This window comes from Neltuma alba, unplaced genomic scaffold, assembly GCF_004799145.2.
Source record: "Neltuma alba isolate B1F8T4 unplaced genomic scaffold, ASM479914v2 tig00010421_pilon, whole genome shotgun sequence".
In the NCBI taxonomy this organism is placed as follows: domain Eukaryota; kingdom Viridiplantae; phylum Streptophyta; class Magnoliopsida; order Fabales; family Fabaceae; genus Neltuma; species Neltuma alba.
Genome location: NW_021635323.1, coordinates 946,688 through 966,897, shown reverse-complemented (window position 1 = coordinate 966,897; position 20,210 = coordinate 946,688). Strand labels below are relative to the sequence as shown.

General features: G+C 39.1%; 1 pseudogene; it reads left to right on the top strand.

The window, feature by feature from the left end:
* The window catches only part of LOC114756522 (uncharacterized), a 161,754-nt pseudogene that overhangs the window by 74,322 nt on the left and 67,222 nt on the right, over window positions 1-20,210 (top strand).

Below are 20,210 nucleotides of genomic sequence, written 5' to 3'. Positions count from 1 at the left end.
CTTTCCGGCTTCTCGTACTTCATCAATGAGGAAGGAGATTTATTCTGCCAAGCAAGACTACGATGAATCCCTCTACGATTACTGGAATAGATTTCAGGACCTACTTTCAAGATGCCCACATCATCAAATTCCGGATGAGCAACTGGTGCAGTACTTCTATGATGGGTTGAAGAACCAAGAGAAGGGTATGTTGGATGCTGCATCGGGAGGATCTTTGATAGACTCTACTGCTGCGGAGGCTTGGGATTTGATAAAGAAGATGGCCCTGAATCATCAACAACATGGGGTGAGAGATACTAAAGGAGTACATGAGATGGGAGCTGCTTCGGTGCACAACAGAAGAATGGACGCTTTGGAATCAAAGGTAGATTCTTTGGGAAGCCAAGTGACATCTCAATTGTCTTTGATTACTGCTGAATTGAAGAATATGAGTGTGCATCGCCCATCCACTCCTATGGACATTACAGCGCCTAGTTGTGACACATGTGGATCAGTCATGCATATATCTAGCGTTTGTCCGGGCCGTTATGAGGAAGTGTCTGCAGTCTTCCAAGGCCGCCCAAATCAAAAATGGGACCCTTACTCCAACACTTACAATGAGGGATGGAAATCAAACCCTCGATTGGGCTGGAGGAATGATGATAGTTGTAACATCCTGATTTTTAGGCCTAGAAGTATCAGAAATAGCCTAAATGAGATAGGCTACCAGACCCCTTTTTAGTAGAGGTCTTAAAGATGAGAAAGAAAGTTAAAGCAGTTTTAGGGACTAAACTGCAAAGTGAATGTTTTAAGGGGCTAAAGGGTAATCAAAGTTAAAGGCTCCAGTAAAGTCTCAAAGGCCCAGAAAGAGAAAAGAGGCTAGATATAGACCAAAGGTTAAGTTAGAAGCCTCAAAGAGATTGTTTTATGAGGTTGAGCCTAAGCAGGGGTAAAACCGTAAATTCAGAAAGTTACGGCCATCAGGGGTAAAAATGGAAAGTACTTAGATAATTCTAAGAAAATCCCAGAAAATGGGAAATAATATTGTAAGACTCTTTTGTGAAGATAGATGACGAAAATACCCCTGAGGTAACTTAAAAGGAATTTACAAGTTTATGGCTCAATTTGAGATGTAGAGGTAGATTTAATTGTTTGAGTCATAAGAAAGCCTCAGAAAATTATGGTAAAATGGGGATGTATGATCTAAGAGACTGTAGAAAATTATAAAATTAGTCTCATCCCTAGAAGACAAGCAAAATGGCTTTAAGAATACTTAAAAGCCAGTTGTGCCCAAAAAAAGGCATTTTAAAGAATGATTTTTAAGTGGGGCTATAGGTTGAGTTATGACCTGAGAAAATTCACAGATTTTCTCTAGAATAGGAGGAATTTTATGATATTTTTGGATGAATTTTTGGAGCTCTGGATTGAATAAAATGCTCCAGTCAAATATTAAATAATTTTGTCCCCTAAATAGGAGACAAAACCAAAGAAAATATCTAAGAGCCATCATGACGATGCTGAGTCAGCGTGCTGAGTCATCAAACGTAATCATGACACCGACGAGTCAGCGTGCTGAGTCATCAAGCGTAATCATGACACCTACGAGTCATCATGTTGAGCCACCAGAAGATATTTATGGACAGCATAAAAATCAGAACGCAGTATGGGAATATTTTAGACAGTCTTTTGTCTACCCATTATAGCGAAATCTCTACTGCATGACTCAGTAAGGTTAAGTAGCCTGTCAGTAGAGCTAATTATTTTCATCTATGCTCCTCTAAGGTGGCACCATATATGTACTTAATTAAGATGAGAAAATAGTGTCAGAACATGTCCTGGTGATACAGGGTAAGTCAGGACCCGAAAAGTATCTGATATGGTGCAAGATTGGCTTGATAGGTGGAGAAATAATTAAGGAGATATTTTTGCACGAATTTTCATTTATTTTCTCCCTATTTTAATGCCATAAATGATGAAAGGACATAAAAGTGACAAGTGTACGGTTAGATGAGAAAAAGAAAATATTACGTGTACGGCTAGATGGAAGACACGTGTACGGTCGGATGCAAGGCACGTGTGCGGTCAGATTAAAGACATGTGGCTTGATGATGTAAGCATGATGTCATCATGATGAGGTAAGCATGATGTCATAGGACACTTGTCACCGTAAGATCAAAAGAGAAAATGGACGGTCCAGATCGAGCCACGTATTTTTAAGATCAACGGTCCAGATTCGGTCTGTTTTTCTATAAATACCCCCTCCCCTCCCTACCATTTCGTCCAAGCATAAGGAATCCATGGGGAAGCTCTTGCAAAATGGTTTCTAGAGAGAGAAAGAAGAGGGAGAAAGAAAGGCCAAGTGGTTCCAAGCCAGATCAAACTCTAAAACACGGTATGTGGTGGTTATAGCACCTGATTTTATGCCTATTTCGGATTAGTTACTGTGCGTATCTGATTCTGAAATTTTGCATGCTTAAAGTACACTCTGTGAGCTTTAAATCCATAGGTAGAACACTTCATTTGGATATGTGTACGATTTATGGTGATTTTTCAAAGTTAGGGTTTGAAATCTGGAAACAGTGTTGAACTTTTGGAAGAGTTTCGAGTTCCGTACAGTTCCGGTACTGTTAGGCGTAGAATTGGATCCTGAAACTATTTTTCCCTTAAATTTAACTTAAGGATCTTTCAGTGAGACTTGGAAGCACTCAATTTGGAGTTTTCTAGAATTAATTATGAATTTTCAAAGTTGAGCAAAAATTCTGGAAATTCTGCGTGAACAGTACCCGCGAAGCAAATTTTCCAGATTTGGTATTCTTGAATCTAAGGCCATCTAAAGTGGTCCTAATTGACAAGAAATGGATCTTAAGGATGGAAAATGATAAGATTTATGTTAGAAAAGTTGGAAAGAAAACCCTAAGACTAAGAGAAAGGGTTGAGGTTCAAGAAAGCTAGTCTTGAACTTTATGTAATCTAGTGGTCCTAATGGTTTGTATGATCAATGTGACTATGTTTAGGACCTTTGGAACATCCAAGAGGATGTTTGGTGATGTTGACGGAATGTCCACATGGTTGGAAAGACAAGGAAACCAAAGGAAAAGCAAGGGGAAAGCCATGTTACAAGGTAGTGAACTTACCTATACTGTGTGCTTGATATGTATGCTTGCATGATGTGATTGTGTTGCCATGATGTGACTAAGCTATGATGAAATGTTTGCAAAGTTATGTTTGCAAGTTTATGTTATGTTTTGCCTTGGCAATATGTTATGGAAGCATGAAATGCTTTAGCTTACTTTCCATGGCATTCATGTGTTAATGTTATAACATGTCATGCATGTGCATTATGTCTTGCATGCTTATGGGTAGTGTTTGCTACTGAGATTCTCCCGAATCTCACCCCTCCCTAACCAACCATTTAGGTCAATCAATGATGGGCAATAATGGCATGAGAAGCAGGGAGAAGTAAGCGGAGAATTATTCTTGTTAATGGATGAGACTGTTGATATATGTATAATTCTACTATTTTGTGAATTATGTTATGGATGCCAATGATGCCATGTATTTGGTTATAATATTTATGGCATGAATGAAAGTGTATGAGCATGAACGGGAAAGAGTAAGGCCATGTCATGTATGCCAAAGAAATAAAAAGAATTAAAGAGATGTTAAGGGATAAAACGTAAGTCCTGGAGCAGTGAATTTGTAGCTCAGTTTGACCTATCAAACGAGTGAGTTAGGTCATAAGATTTGGCAAGCAAAGAGATCTGATGTTTCTATTTAAAATGAGGGGTAGTTTGCCCGATTCCGATAACCGAGCAGAAAGTTATGCCTTTCCAAAGTTAGGCAAAAATACAGTAAAATCCGAAAATGACCAAATGAACAGTAACTTTTTCAAAGGAAATTGAGCTCGAATTTCAAGGCAATCAGTTCAGAAACTATTTTTTCTCAAAATTTTATCCAAAGAGCTTTCTGTAGAACTTGGAATCACTCAATTTCAATTTTTCTACAATTAGTTATGAATTTTCGAAGTTTGTCACATTTTAAGGTGACAATGAATAGTAACCCGTAAATGAAAATTTTCAAACTTGATTTTTCATCAATTGTAGCCTTCAAAAGTGATTCCAAATGCTTACGCAAGGAAAGTTAATTGGTATAAACATAAGGTGTTACAATAGTAGACCTCCAAATAGATTTCAGAAGAGTGGAGGAGCTGGTCCATCTTCAAATCAGTTCCAAAACCAGTCTCAAGCCCTTGCGGTCCCACCTAAGGATGAAACGAATCAACTTCTACAGAATATGATGGCTTTAATGAAGGAAGAAAGGGCTGCCAACGCTACTCAGTTCAACTCCTTAGCTTCACTAATTCAACAAGATTCATCCAAGAATGATGCTAGATTTAGTGCTTTGGAAAAGAGAATGGAGCAATGGGAGACTAAATCTGAGAACATAAACTCCTATGTAACTCAGTTATCCAACAACATGAGTGAGCAACAAGCTAGAAGCAGTGGCACCATTCCTTCCAATACTGTCATAAACCCAAAGGGTTTGAATGCAATCACGCTGCGAAGTGGGAAGCAAGTAAGATTCAATGAAGAGAAAGAGGAATCAGTTGATGAGGAAATTGAGTGTGATAAGCCTCTTCTTACACATTCAAGAGTTAAGAATTTTGAGAGTGCAGAAGAGAGAGAATTGCTAGATGAAAAGAAGTCAACTCTTCTAAGTAGCAAAGGAGCAAAATCTGAGAGCAATTATGAGAAAGCAGCATCAAAGGAGCATGATGGATCATCTAAGCATGGAGCTGGTAAGCTGAATGATAAAGAGGTAAATCTCAAAGACCTTCTTTTTCCTAATTCGTACTTGATTAGCAAAAGAAAGTCTGAAACTAAGTATGAAAAAGATATTATTGATGTGTTTAGTAGAGTGGAAGTTAATATTCCTTTGCTTGATCTTGTTAAGAGAGTTCCTGCTTATGCTAAATACCTTAAAGAACTGTGCACCCATAAGAGGAAGTTTAGACCAAATGAAAGAGTTCAAGTGAGCTCCAATGTGTCTGCCCTGTTTAAGCCCCAAATCCCTGTGAAATGCCAAGACCCTGGATCCTTCACCATCCCTTGCACAATAGGAAAAGTTTCTATAAGGGGAGCCTTACTAGATTTAGGAGCAGCTATTAATGTGATGCCTAAGTCTGTATACACTTCACTAGGAGTAAAGACGCTTAAGTCTACCACTGTAGTACTCCAGTTGGCTGATAGAAGTATTAGGTATCCGGAAGGCATCATAGAGGATATTTTGGTTCAGGTTAAGGATTTGGTCTTTCCTACTGATTTTTATGTACTTGACATGTCCTCTGAGCTTGTCCATGACACCATACTGATTCTTGGTAGACCTTTCTTGAGGACTGCTAACACTATGATTAGCATGAAAGAAGGTACCATCACTATGGAAGTAGGGGATCATAAGGTTTGTTTTAACATGTATGAAGCAATGAAGCATCCTTATGAAGACTATTCTCTCTTGGGTGTAAATATGATTGATGTTGCTGTTAATGATGCCTGTTCTGAGTTCGAATTGCAAGATGACTCCTCTAGTTCTGAACTTTATTCTGTTAATTCTGATGATGAAGATGACACTATTTCTTCTTTTTCATCCCTTTACTCTACACCTTCTTCTTGCTCATGTGGTGATAAAGATACATGCCTTGATTGCACTGTGTTTAATTGTATGCTTTCCCTCCCACATGCATTTTCTATTTCCTCCCTTGACTCCAAATTAGGCTTTGATCCCTCTATTGTCAGCGATAATTCCCTTGGGGAAAGGTTTTCTGTTGCTATTTCAGATATGGAGGAAGAAGTCATGGAGGAGATTCCCTCTAAGGCAGTTGCTGTAGATCAACTAGAAGTTGGTTCAACGCTTGGAGAGGAAGCTATCTGCAAGGTTGAGGAACTCTCACTGATTGAAGGAAAGGGGAGTAATCTTTTCTCTCTTGAACTTCATAATTTGATTCCCTCTATTGTGCAACCACCTACTCTTGAGTTGAAACCCCTGCCCCCTACTGTTAAATATGCTTTTCTAGAGTCTGATGAGCGATTACCGGTTATTATAGCTAACTCCCTGTCTAAGGTTGAGGAAGAAAGACTACTTACTGTCTTGAGAGAGCATAAGAGGGCTATTGGGTGGACGTTAGCGGACATTCCTGGAATTAGTCCAGCCATTTGCACACATAGAATCTTGCTTAGTGAAGGTTCAAAATCAGTGAGACAACCCCAGAGAAGACTAAACCCCCTTATTCTTGATGTGGTTAAGAAGGAAGTTACCAAACTTCTAAGTGCTGGGATCATCTATCCCATATCTGATAGTGAGTGGGTTAGTCCAATACATGTAGTGCCTAAAAAGAGTGGGGTTACTGTTATTAGAAATGATAGGGATGAGCTTATTCCTACAAGAGTGCAGAATTCCTGGCGTGTGTGCATAGATTATAGAAAACTCAATGATGCCACACGGAAAGATCATTTCCCTCTTCCTTTCATAGACCAGATGCTTGAGAGACTTGCAGGCAAATCTCATTACTGTTTTCTAGATGGTTTCTCTGGGTACTTTCAAGTACCTATTGCACCGGAGGACCAAGATAAAACCACTTTCACTTGCCCTTTTGGTACCTTCGCCTATCGTAGGATGCCTTTTGGGTTATGTAATGCTCCAGGGACTTTCCAACGTTGTATGATGGCTATATTCTGTGAATTTTTAGAGGAATGTATGGAAGTCTTTATGGATGATTTTACTGTTTATGGTGGTTCCTTTGATGATTGTCTTGCTAGTCTTGAAAAGGTTTTGAAAAGATGCATTGAAAAGAATTTGATTTTCAACTTTGAAAAGTGCCATTTTATGGTCAATGAGGGGATAGTTCTAGGACATTTGATCTCTAAAAAGGGAATTGAAGTTGATAAAGCTAAGATTGAGGTTATATCTTCTTTGCCTTATCCTGCCTGTGTTAAAGATATTAGATCATTTTTGGGTCATGCGGGATTCTATAGGCGGTTTATAAAAGATTTCAGCAAGATTGCTTTACCTCTCTCCAAGCTTTTACAAAAAGATGTGAAATTTGATTTCGATGATTCTTGTAAAGTTGCCTTTGGTGATTTGAAATCTAAACTCATTTCTCCTCCTATTCTTGTTGCACCAAACTGGACCATGCCCTTTGAAATTTCATGTGACGCTTCTAATTTTGCTGTAGGAGCTATGTTGGGCCAGAGGGAGGAGAAGCTCTCAAGAGTCATTGCCTATGCTTCGAAAACACTGGATGCAGCTCAAGTCAATTATACCACAACAGAAAAAGAGCTATTTGCAGTTGTTTTCGCTTTAGAGAAGTTTAGACCTTACTTGTTAAATTCTCATGTGACTGTTTTCACTGATCATGCAGCTGTTTGCTATCTTCTTAAGAAACCACAATCGAAGCCACGATTGATTAGGTGGACATTACTTCTTCAGGAATTTGACATTGAAATCAAGGATAGAGCCGGGGCTGAGAACCATGTAGCCAATCACTTAAGTAGGCTACCTGATGATACACGGGGAGTAGACTCTTCTGAACTCACCTGTGATTCCTTTCCTGATTCAGTATTATGCGCCCTAGCTGTTAAAGAGCCTTGGTATGCGCATATTGTTAATTATCTTATAACCGGACTCACCCCTCCTTTCATGTCTAAATTTCAAGCACAAAAACTTCAAAGCGAATCGAGGCACTACATCTGGGATGCCCCTCACTTATGGCGGATATGTAGTGACCAAGTTATAAGAAAGTGTGTGCCTAGTGAAGAGTTTGAGTCTATCATTACAGCTTGCCATTCAATGGTTTGTGGTGGTCATTTCAGTGCAAGGAGAACATCTAGGAAAATTCTAGATTCTGGTTTTTACTGGCCAACCCTTTTTAAAGATTCTTATGATTTTTGTCGGTCCTGTGACAAATGTCAACGTTTTGGGGGGTTAGGTAAAAGGCATGAAATGCCTCAACAACCTTTACTGTTTTGCGAAATTTTTGATGTTTGGGGGATTGATTTCATGGGTCCCTTTCCTCCGTCCTTTGGTTTTATATACATTCTTCTAGCTGTTGATTATGTTTCCAAATGGATAGAGGCTGTACCTACTAGAAAAGATGATGCCCAAGCGGTTTCTAAGTTTCTTAAGTCCAACATTTTCTGTAGGTTTGGGATTCCAAGGGCTGTGGTTAGTGATAGAGGTACCCATTTTTGTAATAAAGTGGTAGATAACTTGTTTTCTAAATTTGGTGTCACCCACAAAGTCTCCACTGCATATCACCCCCAAACCAATGGCCAAGCTGAAGTGTCCAATCGAGAAGTGAAACAAGTGCTGGAGAAGATAGTCAAACCATCCAAGAAAGATTGGAGCCTAAGATTAGAGGAAGCATTGTGGGCCTACAGAACTGCCTATAAGTCGCCAATTGGAATGTCTCCTTATCGTTTAGTCTTTGGCAAAGCATGCCATCTACCAGTAGAGTTGGAGCATAAGGCATATTGGGCAGTCAAACAATGCAACATGGATTTGCAATCTTCTGGGGTGGAGAGGAAGTTGCAGCTGCAAGAGCTTGAGGAACTAAGAATGGAGGCTTATGAGAATGCTAGACTGTACAAGGAGAAGACAAAATTGGTGCATGATAAGGGTCTCCTACGGAAGAACTTCAAGGTGGGAGACAAAGTGCTGATGTTTAAGGCCAGATTCAAATTTAAGCAAGGAAAGTTCAACACCCGTTGGGATGGGCCTTACACAGTCACAAAGGTGCATAATTTTGGAATGGTGGAGCTTCTCGATGAGAAAACTGGAGCAAACCTTAAAGTTAATGGCCATCAGTTGAAGCTCTACCATGAGAACCAGAAACCCCCTTAGCTCCCTGGTAGTTTCTTTCCTTCACTCATTTACATGCTTTTGCTTAATTGTTAATCTTGTTATGTTGCATGCGTTGTATGTTGAATGAGTGTGGGGGAGAAACTCCCTTCAGTAGGAAAGTAGAGTAGTTATAGCTAATTTCAATAAGACTTCCCTGGTAGTTTTTGATCTCTCTCCTATCTTGTTTCATGCCTGATGAATTGGTGTTTTAAATGAATTATATGATTCAATTTGATTGAGGAATCTTATCTGTGGTATACTGCCTATTCATGGATTTGTTGAACACCTCTTGATCTCTTTTGAGGCATTCTAAAGTTTTTGAAATATCCAGCCTTGTCTGTTGTTGGTTGTTGTGTTTATCTGGGTTTAAGTGTTTTTTCTTTTACTCTGTGCTTTCTGTGGTGTTTCGCCGCAGCGAACTAGTCCTTCCGTCGCGGCGAAACTCGCCGTCCCTGTGTGTTTCCTCTCGGGATTGTTTCGCCGCGGCGAACTTATGTTTGGCCGCGGCGAAACGTCTTTCTTCTGTGCGTTTCTTCTCGGGCATTATTCGCCACGGCGAACTTATGTTTCGCCGCGGCGAACGTGCCGTTTCTGCGTTGAAGCGTTTCGTTTTTTTTACTGATTTTTTCTCCCGTTTTTCCCTTTTTACCCCCAGTCTGAACCGCCTGCCCCTCCTCCCTTCAACCTATTTTGGTCTTTTCCCATCCCCACTCAATCCCTCTCATTCCCATCTAATTTCTTAAACCGTCGCTCCCCCTCCTCTTCCCCCTGCTTTCGGCTTGCAGCTTCCGTTCCGTCTCTCTGTTTTTTTTCTAACTGCGCCTCCGCTCCGCGCCTTCCGTCTGTGTCTTCCCGTTCGTTGCCGCCGCTCAGCTCTGTTCGTGTGTGTGTTCGGCGTCTTAGCGTGTGTTCCCCATCTCTTCTCCTCTCCCTTCTTCCATTTTTCAGTTCCCTTTATCCCTCGCTCTAGCCGCGCTTCCGTGTTCGTTCTCTCCTTCTTGGTATGTTCTTCCTTCTCCCTTGTTCTTTCCTTTAGTTTAGTTTAATTTTGTGGTTTCTAAGTTTATTTGTTCTGGTTTTTGCTATTGGGTTAGTTTGTGGTTAGTGTAGTTGCGTGGCCTATAGGTTACCTAATGATTCATAGTGCATTGTCTTTTTAATTAATCTATTTGCTCAATTTTGAAAATTTTTAGTCCTCTGAAAACCTATGAATCATTAACTAACCATTTGCCACTGTTAGGTTTTAATTTTGTTCATTTCTGTGTTGTTTAGGTTGTAGGTCTTTTTGTTGTGATTAGTGTTCTTTCTGTTTGTTGCTTCAGGATATGCCTCGCACCAAAAACCCTGAACCTTTACCCGTGTCTGAGTCTGAGTCTGACTCTGAGGGACCCATAACCTATGATGCCATCTATAGGGTAGTGGACAAGCGCCCCCTCCTTAGGGAGAGAGCCTTTCCCCTTGAACCATCCGACCATCCCTTTGTCAAAAGACTCCAGGAATCCCAAATGCTTGAATTGGCTTGCCCACGAGCCAATGGTAATGATGTCTTTGTCCGCCACTTCTATACCTACGCCCGCCTTAATGGCATGCTATCCATTCCCTTCCGGGGCAAGAATGTGAACTACACTTTCATTGTTCTTAACATAAGAGACCACTACTGGCTTCCTGTAGTCCGTAATTCTCAGTACTCTCATTATCGCGATAATTATCCTTATGATGAGATCCTCCAGACCCTATGCCGGGATGGTGCCACTTGGCATCGTCCCCGCACTGCTGAACTGTACCTAAAACGTTCTGATTTTCGGCCTGAGGCAAAGCCGTGGCTACACTTAGTCTGCAATAACATCCTACCTACTTCCCACCTCCAGAACCTCCCCAAACGCCAAGCTCTTATTGTTTTTCTCCTCATGACCGGCAAATCCTTTGATGTAGCTGAAATCATTCAATCCGCCCTCCATTATTCCGTCACTACCAAAAAAGTCACCAATAGCATCATCTTTCCCCATCTTGTTTCTGACCTTTTCCGCAAGTGCGGAGTTCCTTCATTTGATGATGACAGCTACTTCGAACCTGCACCTTTATTCCAGTTTGAGCGCCTTAAACTACCCACCATTCCACCCAACCCACCTGTCCATCCCGTTTACGATGTTAGTGCAGGCCAGGCCGCCACTGATCCAGCCGAGGAAGGCCCTGATGTTCCAGAACCTCCCCAGCCCGTCACCTTAGACACGCTTGCCGATGATATTGACGAGCTGTCTGAGGAAGTTCATCAGATTCGCGTTACACTCATTCGGGAGATAAAGCGGCAGAAGGACCGTGATGCCCTATTTAAGCGAGAACGTCGCTACCGCCGCCGTTTTGATGCTTTGCTTGCGGATCGTTTGAACTTCGCTTTACCGGCTGAGGAGGAGGAGCCACAGCACCATATGGGTATGGACGGAGCCGGCACATCGGGTGCAGGACCGTCAGGATCTGGAGCAGCTGACCCTGAGCATCTGTCTTAGTTTTCTGTTTTTGTGGTTTTCTGTTGTTTTCTTTAGTTCTTTTTGTTTCATGTGTTGTTTTAAGGCTGGATTGTTTCTTACACTTTATGGTGCCTCATTGGTTTTTACGCTTGTTCACTTGGATGATTTCTGATTAGTTTGCTTTAATCTTTGTTCTATTTTCACCTCTGCGCCTCCTTGCTCATATTTGCTGTCCCTAATCACCCTTGTTCACAAATTGAGGACAATGTTGTGTTTAAGTGTGGGGGAGGTCTATATTGTGGATTTTAGCAAATGCTTCTCGTGCATCCATGCATTTAGATGATTTTGAGGTGTTTTTGAACTGATAGATTGGTTTAATTGTGAATATTTTGAGTTTAGTTGCTGAAGAGTTGAAATTGCACAGGAATTTTCGCTTTCTGCCATGTTTCGCCGCGGCCAACTTCTTAGTTCGCCGCGGCGAAGCCCCCTCTTTCACGCGTAATAAGCCATTCGGCCATGTTTCGCCGCGGCGACCCCCTTGTTTAGCCGCGGCGAACCCCTAAAAAAAAAAAAATCTTTGCAATTTCAACTGGTCTTCAGAAAATTTTCCTGGGCTTAGAATCTTTATGCTCCTGCAATTTTTTAAAATGGATAGAAAGTTCAGAGTTTACTTGTGCTTTTAGAAAAATTTTCATGCTTTTAAATGAGGGTTGAACTTTGACTAGTTATTCTCATGTTTTTGACAGATAGTAAATGATGATGTGCTTTGAAATTATGACTATGTGGTTGTTAACTTTTGAGATTGACTAATTGAGATTTGAGCCTTGTTGGAAGGATTTTTGGACCTTAAGTTATTGAATTGAGTGAATCTGCTTATTTCATATTTCTCTAGAACTTGTTTTCATTCTTAATCGAAGCTTAGCGAATCAATTTTTGTAAAAATGATAGAGGCATTCGATTTCATACCCGCATTTCCCAAACACAAACCCAATCATTTTACCATTGCAAACCCTTTTGAGCCTTTATCTTTAGTACATGTATGCAAAAAAAAAAGAAAAAAAAGAGAGAAGTTGCTCATACGAAAAATATATATATATATATATATACAAAAAGGGTTAGAAAAAGAAAAAGAGATATATGCAAAAAAAAAGAAGAAGAAGAAGAAAGAAAGAAAGAAATAAAGATATACATATTAAAAATAAGTAGCTTCTCTCCCAGTTTTTATGTCTTAATAATTTGCATGTTCGTACTCATTTTCATTTTCATTTTCATTTCATTCATTCTGACTGACCTCCATTCTAAATTTTGACCCCTAAAAGTCCTCTTGATTTGCAAAGTTGTTTCCCATGGTGGAGAGGTAGAATTATTACAAGCCTATGGTAGAAATTGGATTGAGTAGACTTGGAGTGAAATAACCCTAAAGACAAGTGAGTTAAGAGTGAAACACTTATCCGTGAGATGGATCTTTCTTAATCAATCTTTTAAGTTAATTTTCCATTGTGATCGTTTTCTTAGCATATCTTTGTTTACTGATGTCAAATCCGTGAGAATTTCTTACTAATCTTCTGCTTTCATCTTTAAGCATGGTAGTGTTTCTCTTTGTGCTAGTGTCACTTTGAATTATTCTCGCGCTTTGTTCAGGAGTACAAAGGTCTAAGTGTGGGGGAATTTGATTGAGCTCAAATTATTAGTTTCTTTTCATATCATTATCCATGATTTTGTCATCCTTTCTGGTCCTTTTTAATGAAATTTGTGCTTAACTGAGATTTATGGTTCTTACTTTAAGTTAGTGTCATTTTGAGGATTAAATTGTCATAATTGGTTGTTAATTGGATTCAATTGACTTCTAGGACAATTGATACTTCATTTTGTTTTTTTTTTATTGTATGACACTAAAGATTTGGAGCCAGAATTGAAGAACTCAAGGCAAAAGAAGCAAGAGAAGATCCTCTGCCTAAGTTCGCCGCGGCGAAAATCCATCCGTGAAGACAGGTCTCTGCCATGTTTCGCCGCGGCGAACCTCTCGAAGCAGCAAATCTCAGACCCGACCATTTCGGGAAATTTTGACCTACCCATTCCCAAAAACCGACCCATGCACGTAAGTTTCGGGTTAGAAACCCTATTTTGGGTATGATGAGGGGGGATGACCATTATTCAGCCACCATCTACGTATTTTCCATCCTCTTCTCTCATTTCCACCTCAGAAACCCTAATCCCATTTCCATCTCTCCCATCTGCTGCTGCCATGGCTGAAGAACAATACCTAGTTGGAGTTGATTCAAGAGTTATGACCAGCTAAGCTTCTCAACTCTTGAATATGGTGGAAGAAGCATGAGTTCACAAAGCTTCAAAGGGGAGTTAGCTTCATCTATAAGTTCTAGTTCTTTGTTTATGAATTTCTAGGTCTTAGGATTTGTAAATTTGGGCTGAACTATTTTGATTATGGTTGTAATCAATTCTGGATGATTGTTTTGTGTATTGGATTATTAGTGTTGAATTTGAGCTTCAATACATGTGGTTACATGTATGTTTTTATGCAACTCTTTTGATACTCTCTGTCTTGCATGGTAATGTGTGATTGTTGAGTTGATCTGGGCTTGCATTTAACCAAGTGCATTAATTAATCTTAATACACACACTAAGTGAGCTTAATAGGATCTTATGAAATGGGTACCATTGATTAAGATCCTAGACTTAAAGAGTTCTTTAAGGTTTTTCATTTAGAAAACTTGGTGATTTCTACTCCCATAATTATTTTGAACTATGATTGCTTCAAAGCTATATTCAAGAGATTACATATCATTAACTTCACTTCATTACTACTATCTTAGAAAAATCCAAAAACATAGTCACTTAGATTTGAATTAATTGCATTTAGTTTGAGCATTTCATTAATGGATAAAAACACCTAAAACCCCTTTTTCATTACTCTGCATAGCATTAATCTAACTTAGACATCTAATTTAGGCTCCCAAAAGAGAACGACCCGAGTTTGCACTACTGCATAGCTTGAATAAATTTTGAGCGAGAACCTCTAAGCGAACGACAAGAAAAGGCTCTCTTTCAGCTGTGTTTCATGCTTATGATAGTCTTAGAGGTTTGTAGAAAAGGTCTTCCCAAAATTAAAGTGCTCTCATTTGCAACTTCATTCGACATATCTAAAACATAGAAATCAGCAGGGAATACTAGGTCCTTGACTTGAACTAGAATGTCCTTGATTATGCCCTTAGGATACCTAATAGACTGATCTACCAGTTGGAGCACTACACTTGTGTCTTTAATCCCATTAATCCCTAATACCAAATAAACTGACTAAGGCATGAAATTTATAGCAGCTCCTAAATCTAAAAACGCTCCCTTGATGTGAACCTTTCCTATGGTACAGGGGATTGTGTAAGATCTAGGATCTTGGCACTTAATAGGTAGTTCAGCCTTGAATAAGGATGACACATTAGCACTCACCTGAATTCTCTCAAAGGGCCTAAACCTCTGCTTGTCATTACACAGTTCCTTTAGTAATTAAAAGTATTTAGGATTCCCTCTTAAGAACTGAATTATCGGCACATTAATTTCCAGCTTGTTAAACAATGTGTAAGTATTAGTAGCCAACTCAGCATTAAACTTTTTCTTACAAGAGAAATAGGCTTTAGGAAAAGGAAGGTTTTTAACACATACCTCCTTACCTACTGGCTTAGAGGCTTCTTGGTTGCTGGTTTCTGGCTTGTCTTCCTTTTGCTTGCCTTTGTGAGCCAAGCTCTCTATAGTGCTCTCATCTTCTGGCACAGCTTCTTGAGATGCTTCTTGTGGTGCTTGATTGACTTCTCTTCTAGTTTAGTGTGTGCTCTTGCCTTCATCATGAGCTCTTCTTCTTTGGAACTCTCAGACTTACCCAGCCTTATTGGGGAAAGTGGAGGACTCTCTACCCCTTGTTCAGAATCATCTTTGTCTACCTTTTTCACTTTCAAAGTGAACCTTTTTACTGCTTCTTATAGTTATGGCATTGAGGCCCTTTGGATTGATCACTGTAGTGGAGGGAATGTTGCCTTTGCTTTTGGCTTATATGTCATTGACCGCATTAGACAATTGGGTCAAATGACTGGTGATATCAGTGTTCTTTAAAGTGAGCTCTTCCAGTTTCTTATGAACATCTAAGTTATCTTTCTTCATCCTTTACAATATGGTGGTTATGGAGATAAACTTCTCATCACTCTCCTTCATTCGCCCCTCTATGTTTGTCATATGAGCAACCATGCTCTTTAAAAGTTGAGAAGTGTCATCCCCTCTTAGCGATAGTTGAGATGCCATAGTCTGTTGTGGAGTTGTCACCACTGCTCTTGAAGGATCTTGAAATGTGCTTGAGGAGGCCCCAGGATTATAGAACTGATTGCCTTAGAATTGGTTTGGTCTATTTGCTTCCCCACCCCATTTAAAGTTTGGATGATCTCTCCAATCGAGGTTGTAGGTGTTTGAGTAGGAGTCCCTTTTCTGATATTGCCCCTCTCTTTCTTGGTACATGGCATTCACTTCTTCAACTGGCCTAGGGCAATTTGGGGTAGTATGCATTTGTGAATGACAAACTTCATAACTTGTAGCTACTAAGGCAAGAGAGTGAGTTTTGTTGGAGTAAAGGCTTTTAACCGTATTTGCAAGTTTAGACATGTCTTAGGCTAGCTTTACCACGAGGGGGTCTCTTTCAGATTTGGGGTCCCTTGAATCCCTTGAGCTCACATGTTGTCTATTAAGAGCAAAGGTCCTTATTAACTCCCATGCAGCCCTTGTTCCATATTTTCCACAAACCCATTTACAGTAGCATCCAAAACTTGTGCATCATATATTGACAACCTATTGTAGAAATATTGTACCAAGTGCTCCTTAAGAATCTGATAATTAGGGTACCGGGTAAGCATCTCTTGAAATCTGCTCCAAAATTCAAAGAATGTCTCGAATGGCTCTTGTTTAGCTGCTGAAATTTCCTTACATGCGGCTAAAATCTTTGTAGAGGGGAAGTATTTATCCCAAAATGCTTTCTTTAAACTGGTCCATGACTCAGAGACATTATCCACGTAGAGTGGCTGGTTCATGTACCATTCTTTAGCTTTGCCCTCCAAAGATAAGTGAAAACCTTCCACATAACATCATCAATACTGGCTCCTACTGACTTCATAGACAAGCACTACATATAAAGAGTCAGAAGATTCAACTATGGGTTTTCTCTTGCAAGACCATAGAACTTAGGCAATAAGTGGATCAATTGACTTTTAATTTCAAAATCTGCATTGAAAGTAGGAAAAGCACCAAGCATAGGTTCAAAGTTCCCATCAGATTGAGTTAGTTCCTTAATGGTTCTACCCCTAGGTTGTTCATTAATCCTATTCTGGCCATTATTTTCTCTTTGCCCCTCATTACCACCATTATGAGGTCTATTATGGTTACCATTCCCATTCCTATCGTTAAGACCATGGGGAGGTACTTCATCCATAATTTCTTCTTCTACTTCCTCACTCTCACTAGATGAATGGGCTAGGTCTTGTAAAATAAGCAGGCTACAAGATCCTGTATGTCTACCTCTCCTGCCTCTACGTGCTCTAGGCATGTACAATTACTAAAAAATTCAGCACAGATAGAGTTCAAGAAAGAGGTAGGTTCAAAACTGTGTATTTACCAAGTGTGTAGTTCAAAATTGTGGCAAACTCAATGATTTTAAATAATGCTCAGTGAGTTTAGGTGTATGAAGTTCTATACACTCTCAAAGTATGTGCAGAAAGCAAAGTTATGCAAAAAGGGTAAGTCTGGACACTCAGGAAAATTTTCAGTGGAAAACCAGATCAGGTCGCGACTTCAATGAACAGAAAGCAACCCTGAAAGAAGGGGGAGTTGAGGTCACGACTTGCAAAAGTCCAGGTCACGACTTAAACAGCTCGAGAGCAACAGTGGAAAATAGAAGGCTAAGGTTGTGACAAGCCACAAGTCAGGCCGTGACTCAATCACTTAAGTCGTGACTCCAAATATATGAGGTCGTGACTCAAAGTCACAGAGTGCTATCTTCTCAAAATCTTTGAAAAAATCACTAAGTACTTTAACCATATGCTGAACAACTATGTACAGAATTCAAAATTTCAAGCAATTAGCTAAAACACTCCGGATCAAACTAGAATAAAATGCCAAATGCTACGCAAGAATGCAAATGCAAATGTATAGAAAAGCAAGATATTTGATTTTATTTCTCAAAATTTTTGATGCTATGAAATGCAAGATTTAAGTTCAAAAACTAAAACTCTACGAGAACTGACCCAAATCACAATGGTGAGGAAAACCAATTACTAGGAGACCAATTCAATGGCTCCCCAGCAATGGTGCTATTGATCAAGGTTGGACTATCGCCTTTCGGATCGTCAAGAAAGTGAGTTGCACCAGAAAAAATACAAAATAGGATGCAACAAAATGCAGTCTAAGTTGGTTTTCAAAAAAATTGTAAATTTGAGTGAGTAAAAAGGGGGTTTTAGTTGTTTTAAAGGTGATGCAACAAATTTAAAGTGCAACAAGTTGACTATTTTTGGTATTTTAAATGAATGAAGAAATGTTTTGGATTAAAAGAGAATTATGGTTAAACAGTCTCTTGATGATGAAAACTCAGCTATCACTGCTCTTTAGAATGATTGGGAGTTTTAGAAAACCTCTAAGTCTAAAGAAAACCCCAAGTAATCACTTAGGTCCAATGTCTTAATTAATGAAAAATCACTTTAATCAAAGTTAATTAACACTCTTAAGACACTGCTGAAAACCGCTTAGAGTGTAGATGAACGGATGATGCAAATGCCCTCTAAATGTTAATCGACAAACAAATAATACCAAGCACGCAGATTAATCACAATAATCACTGAAAATCAAACTGAATACAAGGATTCAAACTGAAATATTATATAGATTAATCAACATTAACATCATCCAATCCAAATACAATAGAATAGTCTGAACACCAGATTTACAATCATAAACCAAGTTTGATACAAGTACAGAAAGTTCCTAAATCTAGAAATATTCAACACAGCATTAAAACAAAGGTTTAGACTATAGAAAAACTCCCTGATTAGGTCATTGAGCTCAAGCTTCTTTCTCTATCACCAAGAGGCTTAGGGGTTTAGCCTCTCATACCTTCAAACCAATCATAATTGCTCCAGGAATGAACAGCCATGGTTAAAGCTGAAAATAAAGTTGGAAAATGGAGAAGAAGGGTGTTGGAGTGGTTTGATCAGTCCAGTAATACAGAAAATGAATAAAGAGATGAAGAAAAATGAAAGTTTTGGGTATAGGATCAATGGAGACTTCAAAGGAGATAATGGTGGCTCAACCTTGTACAGATCTACAAAATAGAAGAGTATCTTTCATGGTGGCTACCCCCCTTAGGTATAGAAGCTCAGAAACCTATTCCAAAACGCACAGCTTTACTTAACGCACTCAGGTCATGACCTTAGGAATTTAATGTCGCGACTCAGGGTGGTCAGGTCACGACCTGATAAGTTCCATGTTACGACCTGGGAAGTTAGAGAGCTTTCATCTTGACTTAGGTCCAAAATGCGTAGTTTCACTAAGAGGCATCCAGGTCGCGACACATGTCATAAGCTATGATGACATTGCGCTTCGGGATAATCTATCTTTTGAGGTTAGACCGGAACGAATCATTGATCAGAAGACCAAGCAGTTGAGGAACAAGCAGATTCCCTTGGTCAAAGTGGTCTGGAAGGGTCTTTCCTCTGAAGAAGCGACATGGGAGATGGAAGCTGAGATGAAGGAAAAGTACCCAGAGCTTTTCCATTAAGGTATGCTTTAAATTTCGAGGACGAAATTTATTTAGGGGGGAGAACTGTCACATCCAGCATTATGATAATTAGAGATAAGAAATATTCTCAAATTATTGAGAATTAAAAATAATAAGGAAAAGTCAAAGAATTTTGGTGGAAAATAATTACAGTAATTTTCCAAGCCAATTATAGGAAATTGACTAATTAAAGAAATTGGTCAAGTGTAAATAAGGAAAAATATTTTTGAGCCATGAAAAATTAAGGAAAATAGGGATAATATCCTTTGAGAGTTATATGAAATTATAAAGTTGGTTTTATGACCAAATTACCCTTAGAGAAATTATAAGAGAATTTAAGGGTGATTTAGGCTAATTGAGGGATTTTATTTGGAAAATTCCAAATAAATATTTTAAGAGGAATAAAATTCTAAGAAAATTCCTATGAGATCCCAAGGAATTATAAGGAATTATGGAATTAAATGGAAATCCTCAAGTGTCCAAGATTTTTCCAAATAAATGTGAAAAGTGGAAAAATCTCTAAAGAGAAGGAAATTAATTTTCCTTTTTATTTAAATATTAGAAAATTAATTTTGAGACAAAGAGGGCAATTTGGGAAGATAATAATGAGGAGAATAAATTAAGGATCTAACAGAAAATAATTACAGAGACTAAGTTACTGTAATTATAGAAAAGAAGTTAAACTCAGAGCCTAAAGTATACCGATAAAGCAAGATTAGTGTCTTGCAAATCCAAGGGATCCTAATGAGCCAAGTGTCAAGCTCTTGAAGGAGAAGATTTGAATTAGCCAAGTGTCATTCCATAAATGGAGAGGATCTTGACTTTAGTAATTAGTTTCATTTGGAATTATGTTAATTAGGAAAGAGGAATCAAGACTTAGTAGGGTAATGACACTTGGACTATCATTAAAGAAGGTGGTTGGGATATTTTGAAGCATTAATCAAGCTCTTCTCTCCCCATTTTCAGATGTTCAAGTCGTGCAAGGGAGAAAATAGGAGAAAAAGAGAGAGTTTGAGAGAAAACAAGAAGGAAGGGAGCACCTTTGGTCATTCAAG